This window comes from Carcharodon carcharias, chromosome 24 (genome assembly GCF_017639515.1).
Source record: "Carcharodon carcharias isolate sCarCar2 chromosome 24, sCarCar2.pri, whole genome shotgun sequence".
In the NCBI taxonomy this organism is placed as follows: domain Eukaryota; kingdom Metazoa; phylum Chordata; class Chondrichthyes; order Lamniformes; family Lamnidae; genus Carcharodon; species Carcharodon carcharias.
This window is the reverse complement of record NC_054490.1, coordinates 10,523,927-10,537,034: the sequence shown is the minus strand read 5'-3', so window position 1 is coordinate 10,537,034 and position 13,108 is coordinate 10,523,927. Positions and strand designations below refer to the sequence as shown.

Sequence of the window (13,108 nt, the reverse complement as noted above, 5' to 3'; positions counted from 1 at the left end):
CAGTCCACTCACTCCCACCATCACTCACTCTGTGTGTGTGATCTACAGTCCGCTCACTCCCATCATCACTCTGTGTGATCTAAAGTCCACTCACTCCCACCATCACTCTCACTCGCTATGATCTACAGTCCACTCACTCCCACCATCACTCTCTATCCCTCTGTGATCTACAGCCCACTCACTCCCACCATCACTATCTCTCTGTGATCTACGGCTCACACTCCCACCATCACTCTCTCTCTGTGTGATCTACAGCCCACTCACTCCCACCATCACTCTCTCTTCCTTTCTGTGAGCTACAGCCCACTCACTCCCACCATCACTCGCTCTTTGTGTGATCTAGAGCCCACTCAATCCCATCACTCTCTCTCTCCCTGTGTGATCTACAGCCCACTCACTCCCATCATCACTCTCTCTGTGATCTACAGCCCACTCACTCCCATCATCATTCTCTCTGTGATCTACAGCCCACTCGCTCCCACCATCACTCTCTCTCTCTGTGTGATCTACAGTCCGCTCACTCCCATCATCACTCTGTGTGATCTAAAGTCCACGCACTCCCACCATCACTCTCTCTCTCTCTGCGTGATCTACAGTCCACTCACTCCCACCATCACTCTCACTCTCTGTGATCTACAGTCCACTCACTCCCACCATCACTCTCTCTCTGTGATCTACGGTCCACTCACTCCCACCATCACTCTCTCTCTCTCTGTGTGATCTACGGCCCACTCACTCCCACCATCACACTCTCTCTCTCTCTGTGATCTACAGTCCACTCACTCCCACCATCACTCTCTCTCTGTGTGATCTACAGCTCACTCAATCCCACCATCACTCTGTGTGATCTACAGCCCACTCACTCCCACCATCACACTCTCTCTCTCTCTGTGATCTACAGCCCACTCACTCCCACCATCACACTCTGTGGGATCTACAGCCCACTCACTCCCACCATCACTCTCTCTTTGTGTGATCTACAGCCCACTCACTCCCACCATCACTCTCTCTTTGTGTGATCTACAGCCCACTCACTCCCACCATCACTCTCTCTCTGTGTGATCTACAGTCCACTCACTCCCACCATCACTCTCTTTGTGTGATTTAAAGCCCACTCACTCCCATCATCACTCTCTCTGTGATCTACAGCCCACTCACTCCCACCATCACTCTCTCTTCCTATCTGTGATCTACAGCCCACTCACTCCCACCATCACTCTCTCTTTGTGTGATCTACAGCCCACTCACTCCCACCATCACTCTCTCTTTGTGTGATCTACAGCCCACTAACTCCCACCATCACTCTCTCTCTGTGTGATCTACAGTCCACTCACTCCCACCATCACTCTCTTTGTGTGATTTAAAGCCCACTCACTCCAATCATCACTCTCTCTCTGTGATCTACAGCCCACTCACTCCCATCATCACTCTCTCTGTGTGATCTACAGTCCACTCAATCCCACCATCACTCTCTCTCTGTGTGATCTACAGCCCACTCACTCCCACCATCACTCTCTGAGTGATCTATAGCCCACTCAATCCCACCATCACTCTCTCTCTCCCTGTGTGATCTAGAGTCCACACTCCCATCATCACGCTCTCTCTCTCTGTGAGATCTACGGCCCAATCACTCGCACCATCTCTCTCTCTCTCTCTGATCTACAGTCCACTCACGCCCACCATCACCCTCTCTCTGTGTGATCTACAGTCCACTCACTCCCACCATTACTCTCTCTCTCTCTGTGTGATCTGCAGTCCACTCACTCCCACCATCACTCACTCTGTGTGATCTACAGTCCACTCACTCCCACCATCACTCTCTCTCTCTCTGTGATCTACAGTCCGCTCACTCCCATCATCACTCTGTGTGATCTACAGTCCACTCACTCCCCCCATCACTCTCTCTCCCTATGTGTGATCTACAGTCCACTCACTCCCACCATCACTCTCTCTCTCGGTGTGATCTACAGCCCACTCACTCCCACCATCACTCTCTCTCTGTGTGATCTACAGCCCACTCACTCCCACCATCGTCACTCTCTTTGTGTGATCCACAGCCCACTCACTCCCACCATCACTCTCTCTCTGTGAGATCTACAGCCCACTCACTCCCACCATCACTCTCTCTCTCTCTGCGTCATCTACAGCCCACTCACTCCCACCATCACTCTCTCTCTGTGTGATCTACGGCTCACACTCCCACCATCACTCTCTCTCTGTGTGATCTACAGCCCACTCACTCCCACCATCACTCTATCTTTGTGTGATCTACAGCCCACTCACTCCCACCATCATCACTCCCTTTGTGTGATCTACAGCCCACTCACTCCCACCATCACTCACTCTTCCTTTCTGTGATCTACAGCCCACTCACTCCCACCATCACTCTCTCTTTGTGTGATCTAGAGCCCACTCAATCCCACCATCACTCTCTCTCTCCCTGTGTGATCTACAGCCCACTCACTCCCATCATCACTCTCTCTGTGATCTACAGCCCACTCACTCCCATCATCATTCTCTCTGTGATCTACAGCCCACTCACTCCCACCATCACTCTCTCTCTCTGTGTGATCTGCAGTCCACTCACTCCCACCATCACTCACTCTGTGTGATCTACCGTCCAATCACTCCCACCATCACTCTCTCTCTCTGTGTCATCTACAGTCCGCTCACTCCCATCATCACTCTGTGTGATCTACAGTCCACTCACTCCCACCATCACTCTCTCTCTCTCTGCGTGATCTACAGTCCACTCACTCCCACCATCACTCTCACTCTCTGTGATCTACAGTCCACTCACTCCCACTATCACTCTCTCTCTGTGATCTACAGTCCACTCACTTCCACCATCACTCTCTCTCTGTGATCTACAGTCCACTCACTCCCACCATCACTCTCTCTCTCTGTGTGATCTACGGCCCACTCACTCCCACCATCACACTCTCTCTCTCTCTGTGATCTACAGTCCACTCAATCCCACCATCACTCTCTCTCTGTGTGATCTACAGCTCACTCAATCCCACCATCACTCTGTGTGATCTACAGCCCACTCACTCCCACCATCACACTCTCTCTCTCTGTGATCTACAGCCCACTCACTCCCACCATCACTCTCTGTGTGAACTACGGCTCACTCACTCCCACCATCACTCTCTCTGTGTGTGATCTACAGTCCACTCACTCCTACCATCACACTCTCTCTGTGTGATCTACAGCCCACTCACTCCCACCATCACTCTTTTTTGTGCGATCTACAGCCCACACACTCCCACCATCATCACTCTCTTTGTGTGATCCACAGCCCACTCACTCCCACCATCACACTCTCTCTCTCTGTGTGATCTAAAGCCCACTCACTCCCACCATCACTCCCTCTTTGTGTGATCTACAGCCCACTCACTCCCACCATCACTCTCTCATTGTGAGATCTACAGCCCATTCACTCCCACCATCACTCTCTCTCTGTGTGATCTACAGCCCACTCACTCCACCATCACTCTCTCTCTGTGTGATCTACAGCCCACTCACTCCCACCATCACACTCTCTCTCTCTCTGTGATCTACAGCCCACTCACTCCCACCATCACACTCTGTGTGATCTACAGCCCACTCACTCCCACCATCACTCTCTCTTTGTGTGATCTACAGCCCACTCACTCCCACCATCACTCTCTCTTTGTGTGATCTACAGCCCACTCACTCCCACCATCACTCTCTCTCTGTGTGATCTACAGTCCACTCACTCCCACCATCACTCTCTTTGTGTGATTTAAGCCCACTCACTCCCATCATCACTCTCTCTGTGATCTACAGCCCACTCACTCCCACCATCACTCTCTCTTCCTATCTGTGATCTACAGCCCACTCACTCCCACCATCACTCTCTCTTTGTGTGATCTACAGCCCACTCACTCCCACCATCACTCTCTCTTCTGTGTGATCTACAGCCCACTAGCTCCCACCATCACTCTCTCTCTGTGTGATCTACAGTCCACTCACTCCCACCATCACCCTCTCTTTGTGATTTAAAGCCCACTTACTCCCACCATCACTCTCTCTTTGTGTGATCTACAGCCCTATCACTCCCACCATCATCACTCTCTCTGTGTGATCTACAGCCCACTCACTCCCACCATCACTCTCTCTCTGTGTGATCACGGCTCACTCACTCCCACCATCACACTCACTCTCTCTGTGTGATCTACAGCCCACTCACTCCCACCATCACTCGCTCTTCTGTGTGATCTACAGCCCACTCACTCCCACCATCACTCTCTCTTTGTGTGATCTACAGCCCACTCACTCCCACATTACTCTCTCTCTGTGTGATCTACAGTCCACTCACTCCCACCATCACTCTCTCTCTGTGTGATCTACAGTCCACTCACTCCCACCATCACTCTCTCTTTGTGTGATTTAAGCCCACTCACTCCCATCATCACTCTCTCTGGGTGATCTACAGTTCAAGCACTCCCACCATCACTCTCTCTCTGTGTGATCTACAGCCCACTCAATCCCACCATCACTCTCTCTCTCTCCCTGTGTGATCTACAGTCCACTCACTCCCACCATCACTCTCTCTCTCTCTCCGTGATCTTCAGTCCACTCACTCCCACCATCACTCTCTCTGTGTGATCTACAGTCCACTCAATCCCACCAATCACTCTCTCTCTGTGTGATCTACAGCCCACTCACTCCCACCATCACTCTGAGTGATCTATAGCCCACTCAATCCCACCATCACTCTCTCTCTCCCTGTGTGATCTACAGCCCACACACTCCCACCATCACTCTCTCTGCGATCTACAGCCCACTCACTCCCATCTACCCTCTCTCTGTGTGATCTACAGTCCACTCACTCCCACCATCACTCTCTCTCTCTGTGTGATCTACAGTCCACTCACTCCCTCCCTCACTCTCTGTGTGATCTACAGCTCACTCGATCCCACCATCACTCTCTCTGTGTGATCTAAGCCCACTCACTCCCACCATCACACTCTCTCTCTCTCTGTGATCTACAGTCCACTCACTCCCACCATCACTCTCTCTCTGTGTGATCTACGGCCCACTCACTCCCACCATCACTCTCTCTGTGTGATCTACAGCCCACTCACTCCCACCATCACTCTCTCTCTCTCTGTGATCTACAGTCCACTCACTCCCACCTTCACTCTCTCTGTGTGAGATCTACGGCCCACTCACTCCAACCATCACTCTCTCTCTCTGAGTGATCTACAGTCCACTCACTCTCACCATCACTCTCTCTCCCTCTGTGCGATCTACAGCCCACTCACTCCCACCATCACTCTCTCACTCTGTGATCTACAGCCCACTCACTCCCACCATCACTCTCTCTCTGTGATCTACAGTCCACTCCACTCCCCACCATCACTCTCTCACCCTGTGTGGTAGACAGCCCACTCACTCCCACCATCACTCTCTCTCTGTGTGTGATCTACAGCCCACTCACCTCCCACCATCACTCTCTCTTTGTCTGATCTACAGCCTATCACTCCCACCATCATACTCTCTGTGTGAACTACGGCCCACTCACTCCCATCATCACTCTGTGTGATCTACAGTCCACTCACTCCCACCATCACTCTCTGTGTGAACTACGGCTCACTCACTCCCACCATCACTCTCTCTCTCTGTGTGATCTACAGTCCGCTCACTCCTACCATCACACTCTCTCTGTGTGATCTACAGCCCACTCACTCCCACCATCACTCTTTTTTGTGCGATCTACAGCCCACACACTCCCACCATCATCACTCTCTTTGTGTGATCCACAGCCCACTCACTCCCACCATCACACTCTCTCTCTCTGTGTGATCTAAAGCCCACTCACTCCCACCATCACTCCCTCTTTGTGTGATCTACAGCCCACTCACTCCCACCATCACTCTCTCATTGTGAGATCTACAGCCCATTCACTCCCACCATCACTCTCTCTCTGTGTGATCTACAGCCCACTCACTCCCACCATCACTCTCTCTCTGTGTGACCTACAGCCCCACTCCCAACATCACTCTCTCTCTCTGTGTGATCTACAGTCCACTCACTCCCACCATCACTCTCTCTCCCTCTGTGTGATCTACAGTCCACTCACTCCCACCATCACTCTCGCTCTCTGTGTGATCTACAGCCCACTCACGCCCACCATCACTCTCTCTCTCTGTGTGTGATCTACAGTCCACTCACTCCCACCATCACTCTCTCTCTCTGTGTGATCTACAGTCCACAAACTCCCACCATCACTCTCTCTCTGTGTGATCTACAGCCCACTCACTCCCACCATCACTCTCTCTCTCTGTGTGATCTACAATCCACTCACTCCCACCATCACTCTCTCTCTTTGTGATCTACAGCCCACTCGCTCCCACCATCACTCTCTCTCTGTGTGATCTACGGCTCACTCACTCCCACCATCACCCTCTCTTTGTGATTTAAAGCCCACTTAACTCCCATCATCACTCTCTCTCTCTGAGATCTACAGTCCACTCACTCCCACCATCACTCTCTCTCTCTCTCCGGGATCTACAGCCCACTCACTCCCACCATCACTCTCTCTTTGTGTGATCTACAGCCCACTCACTCCCACCATCATCACTCTCTTTGTGTGATCTACAGCCCACTCACTCCCACCATCACTCTCTCTCTGTGTGATCCACGGCTCACTCACTCCCACCATCACACTCACTCTCTCTGTGTGATCTACAGCCCACTCACTCCCACCATCACTCGCTCTTTGTGTGATCTACAGCCCACTCACTCCCACCATCACTCTCTCTTTGTGTGATCTACAGCCCACTCACTCCCACCATTACTCTCTCTCTGTGTGATCTACAGTCCACTCACTCCCACCATCACTCTCTCTCTGTGTGATCTACAGTCCACTCACTCCCACCAACACTCTCTCTTTGTGTGATTTAAAGCCCACTCACTCCCATCATCACTCTCTCTGGGTGATCTACAGTTCAAGCACTCCCACCATCACTCTCTCTCTGTGTGATCTACAGCCCACTCAATCCCACCATCACTCTCTCTCTCTCCCTGTGTGATCTACAGTCCACTCACTCCCACCATCACTCTCTCTCTCTCTCCGTGATCTTCAGTCCACTCACTCCCACCATCACTCTCTCTGTGTGATCTACAGTCCACTCAATCCCACCATCACTCTCTCTCTGTGTGATCTACAGCCCACTCACTCCCACCATCACTCTGAGTGATCTATAGCCCACTCAATCCCACCATCACTCTCTCTCTCCCTGTGTGATCTACAGCCCACACACTCCCACCATCACTCTCTCTGCGATCTACAGCCCACTCACTCCCATCTACCCTCTCTCTGTGTGATCTACAGTCCACTCACTCCCACCATCACTCTCTCTCTCTGTGTGATCTACAGTCCACTCACTCCCTCCCTCACTCTCTGTGTGATCTACAGCTCACTCGATCCCACCATCACTCTCTCTGTGTGATCTATAGCCCACTCACTCCCACCATCACACTCTCTCTCTCTCTGTGATCTACAGTCCACTCACTCCCACCATCACTCTCTCTCTGTGTGATCTACGGCCCACTCACTCCCACCATCACTCTCTCTGTGTGATCTACAGCCCACTCACTCCCACCATCACTCTCTCTCTCTCTGTGATCTACAGTCCACTCACTCCCACCTTCACTCTCTCTGTGTGAGATCTACGGCCCACTCACTCCAACCATCACTCTCTCTCTCTGAGTGATCTACAGTCCACTCACTCTCACCATCACTCTCTCTCCCTCTGTGCGATCTACAGCCCACTCACTCCCACCATCACTCTCTCACTCTGTGATCTACAGCCCACTCACTCCCACCATCACTCTCTCTCTGTGATCTACAGTCCACTCACTCCCACCATCACTCTCTCACCCTGTGTGGTAGACAGCCCACTCACTCCCACCATCACTCTCTCTCTGTGTGTGATCTACAGCCCACTCACTCCCACCATCACTCTCTCTTTGTCTGATCTACAGCCCTATCACTCCCACCATCATCACTCTCTTTGTGTGATCTACAGCCCACTCACTCCCACCATCACTCTCTCTCTCTGTGATCTACGGCTCACTCACTCCCATCATCACTCTCTCTCTCTCTGTGATCTACAGCCCACTCACTCCCACCATCACTCTCTCTCTCTCTGTGCGATCTACAGTCCACTCACTCCCACCATCACTCTCTCTCTGTGTGATCTACAGCTCACACACTCCCACCATCACTGTTTGTGATCTACAGCCCACTCACTCCCACCATCACTCTCTCTCTGTGATCTACAGTCCACTCACTCCCACCATCATTCTCTCTCTCTCTCTGTAATCTACGGCCCACTCACTCCCACCATCTCTCTCTCTCTCTCTCTGTGATCTACGGCCCACTCACTCCCACCATCATTCTCTCTGTGTGATCTACAGCAGACTCACTCCCACCATCACTCTCTCTCTGTGATCTGCAGTCCACTCACTCCCACCATCACTCTCTCTCTCTCCCTGTGTGATCTACGGCCCACTCCCAACATCACTCTCTCTCTCTGTGTGATCTACAGTCCACTCACTCCCACCATCACTCTCTCTCCCTCTGTGTGATCTACAGTCCACTCACTCCCACCATCACTCTCGCTCTCTGTGTGATCTACAGCCCACTCACGCCCACCATCACTCTCTCTCTCTGTGTGTGATCTACAGTCCACTCACTCCCACCATCACTCTCTCTCTCTGTGTGATCTACAGTCCACAAACTCCCACCATCACTCTCTCTCTGTGTGATCTACAGCCCACTCACTCCCACCATCACTCTCTCTCTCTGTGTGATCTACAATCCACTCACTCCCACCATCACTCTCTCTCTTTGTGATCTACAGCCCACTCGCTCCCACCATCACTCTCTCTCTGTGTGATCTACGGCTCACTCACTCCCACCATCACCCTCTCTTTGTGATTTAAAGCCCACTTACTCCCATCATCACTCTCTCTCTCTGAGATCTACAGCGCACTCACTCCCATCATCACTCTCTCTGTGTGATCTACAGTCCACTCAATCCCACCATCACTCTCTCTCTGTGTGATCCACAGCCCACTCACTCCCACCATCACTCTGAGTGATCTATAGCCCACTCAATCCCACCATCACTCTCTCTCTCCCTGTGTGATCTACAGCCCACTCACTCCCACCATCACTCTCTCTGTGATCTACAGTCCATTCACTCCCATCATCACTCTCTCTCTCCCTGTGTGATCTACAGCCCACTCACTCCCATCATCACTCTCTTTCTGTGATCTACAGCCCACTCACTCCCACCATCACTCTCTCTTCCTATCTGTGATCTACAGTCCACTCACATTCACCATCATTCTCTCTCTGTGATCTACAGCCCACTCACTCCCACCATCAATCTCTCTTCCTATCTGTGATCTACAGTCCACTCACTCCCACCATCACTCTCTCTCTCTGTGTGATCTACGGCCCATTCACTCCCACCATCACTCTCTCTCTGTGTGATCTACAGTCCACTCACTCCCACCATCACTCTCTCTCCCTATGTGTGATCTGCAGTCCACTCACTCCCACCATCACTCTCACTCTGTGATCTACAGCCCACTCACTCCCACCATCACTCTCTCCCTCTGATCTACAGTCCATTCACTCCCACCATCACTCTCTCTCTCTGTGTGATCTACAGCCCATTCACTCCCACCATCACTCTCTCTCTGTGTGATCTACAGTCCACTCACTCCCACCATCACTCTCTCTCCCTATGTGTGATCTGCAGTCCACTCACTCCCACCATCACTCACTCTGTGTGATTTACAGTCCACTCACTCCCACCATCACTCTCTCTCTGTGTGTGATCGACAGTCCACTGACTCCCACAATCACTCTCTCACCCTGTGTGGTAGACAGCCCACTCACTCCCACCATCACTCTCTCTCTCTGTGTGATCTACAATCCACTCACTCCCACCATCACTCTCTCTCTCTGTGTGATCTACAGCCAAATCACTCCCACCATCACTCTCTCTTTGTGTGATCTACAGCCCACTCACTCCCACCATCATCACTCTCTTTGTGTGATCTATAGCCCACTCACTCCCACCATCACTCTCTCTGTGATCTACGGCTCACTCACTCCCACCATCACTCTCTGTGTGATCTACAGCTCACTCACTCCCACCATCACTCTTTGCAATCTACAGCCCACTCACTCCCACCATCACTCTCTCTCTGTGATCTACAGCCCACTCACTCCCACCATCACTCGCTCTTTGTGTGATCTAGAGCCCACTCAATCCCATCACTCTCTCTCTCCCTGTGTGATCTACAGCCCACTCACTCCCATCATCACTCTCTCTGTGATCTACAGCCCACTCACTCCCATCATCATTCTCTCTGTGATCTACAGCCCACTCGCTCCCACCATCACTCTCTCTCTCTGTGTGATCTACAGTCCGCTCACTCCCATCATCACTCTGTGTGATCTAAAGTCCACGCACTCCCACCATCACTCTCTCTCTCTCTGCATGATCTACAGTCCACTCACTCCCACCATCACTCTCACTCTCTGTGATCTACAGTCCACTCACTCCCACCATCACTCTCTCTCTGTGATCTACGGTCCACTCACTCCCACCATCACTCCCTCTCTCTCTGTGTGATCTACGGCCCACTCACTCCCACCATCACACTCTCTCTCTCTCTGTGATCTACAGTCCACTCACTCCCACCATCACTCTCTCTCTGTGTGATCTACAGCTCACTCAATCCCACCATCACTCTGTGTGATCTACAGCCCACTCACTCCCACCATCACACTCTCTCTCTCTCTGTGATCTACAGCCCACTCACTCCCACCATCACACTCTCTGTGTGATCTACAGCCCACTCACTCCCACCATCACTCTCTCTTTGTGTGATCTACAGCCCACTCACTACCACCATCACTCTCTCTTTGTGTGATCTACAGCCCACTCACTCCCACCATCACTCTCTCTCTGTGTGATCTACAATCCACTCACTCCCACCATCACTCTCTCTCTTTGTGATCTACAGCCCACTCGCTCCCACCATCACTCTCTCTCTGTGTGATCTACGGCTCACTCACTCCCACCATCACCCTCTCTTTGTGATTTAAAGCCCACTTACTCCCATCATCACTCTCTCTCTCTGAGATCTACAGCGCACTCACTCCCATCATCACTCTCTCTGTGTGATCTACAGTCCACTCAATCCCACCATCACTCTCTCTCTGTGTGATCCACAGCCCACTCACTCCCACCATCACTCTGAGTGATCTATAGCCCACTCAATCCCACCATCACTCTCTCTCTCCCTGTGTGATCTACAGCCCACTCACTCCCACCATCACTCTCTCTGTGATCTACAGTCCATTCACTCCCATCATCACTCTCTCTCTCCCTGTGTGATCTACAGCCCACTCACTCCCATCATCACTCTCTTTCTGTGATCTACAGCCCACTCACTCCCACCATCACTCTCTCTTCCTATCTGTGATCTACAGTCCACTCACATTCACCATCATTCTCTCTCTGTGATCTACAGCCCACTCACTCCCACCATCAATCTCTCTTCCTATCTGTGATCTACAGTCCACTCACTCCCACCATCACTCTCTCTCTCTGTGTGATCTACGGCCCATTCACTCCCACCATCACTCTCTCTCTGTGTGATCTACAGTCCACTCACTCCCACCATCACTCTCTCTCCCTATGTGTGATCTGCAGTCCACTCACTCCCACCATCACTCTCACTCTGTGATCTACAGCCCACTCACTCCCACCATCACTCTCTCCCTCTGATCTACAGTCCATTCACTCCCACCATCACTCTCTCTCTCTGTGTGATCTACAGCCCATTCACTCCCACCATCACTCTCTCTCTGTGTGATCTACAGTCCACTCACTCCCACCATCACTCTCTCTCCCTATGTGTGATCTGCAGTCCACTCACTCCCACCATCACTCACTCTGTGTGATTTACAGTCCACTCACTCCCACCATCACTCTCTCTCTGTGTGTGATCGACAGTCCACTGACTCCCACAATCACTCTCTCACCCTGTGTGGTAGACAGCCCACTCACTCCCACCATCACTCTCTCTCTCTGTGTGATCTACAATCCACTCACTCCCACCATCACTCTCTCTCTCTGTGTGATCTACAGCCAAATCACTCCCACCATCACTCTCTCTTTGTGTGATCTACAGCCCACTCACTCCCACCATCATCACTCTCTTTGTGTGATCTATAGCCCACTCACTCCCACCATCACTCTCTCTGTGATCTACGGCTCACTCACTCCCACCATCACTCTCTGTGTGATCTACAGCTCACTCACTCCCACCATCACTCTTTGCAATCTACAGCCCACTCACTCCCACCATCACTCTCTCTCTGTGATCTACAGCCCACTCACTCCCACCATCACTCGCTCTTTGTGTGATCTAGAGCCCACTCAATCCCATCACTCTCTCTCTCCCTGTGTGATCTACAGCCCACTCACTCCCATCATCACTCTCTCTGTGATCTACAGCCCACTCACTCCCATCATCATTCTCTCTGTGATCTACAGCCCACTCGCTCCCACCATCACTCTCTCTCTCTGTGTGATCTACAGTCCGCTCACTCCCATCATCACTCTGTGTGATCTAAAGTCCACGCACTCCCACCATCACTCTCTCTCTCTCTGCGTGATCTACAGTCCACTCACTCCCACCATCACTCTCACTCTCTGTGATCTACAGTCCACTCACTCCCACCATCACTCTCTCTCTGTGATCTACGGTCCACTCACTCCCACCATCACTCCCTCTCTCTCTGTGTGATCTACGGCCCACTCACTCCCACCATCACACTCTCTCTCTCTCTGTGATCTACAGTCCACTCACTCCCACCATCACTCTCTCTCTGTGTGATCTACAGCTCACTCAATCCCACCATCACTCTGTGTGATCTACAGCCCACTCACTCCCACCATCACACTCTCTCTCTCTCTGTGATCTACAGCCCACTCACTCCCACCATCACACTCTCTGTGTGATCTACAGCCCACTCACT

General features: G+C 51.8%; 1 protein-coding gene across 1 annotated transcript in view; it reads right to left on the bottom strand.

Moving 5' to 3' along the window:
- LOC121269335 (sarcoplasmic/endoplasmic reticulum calcium ATPase 2-like) overlaps positions 1-13,108 on the bottom strand; it is a 231,911-nt gene that overhangs the window by 24,675 nt on the left and 194,128 nt on the right. The window lies entirely within an intron of this gene.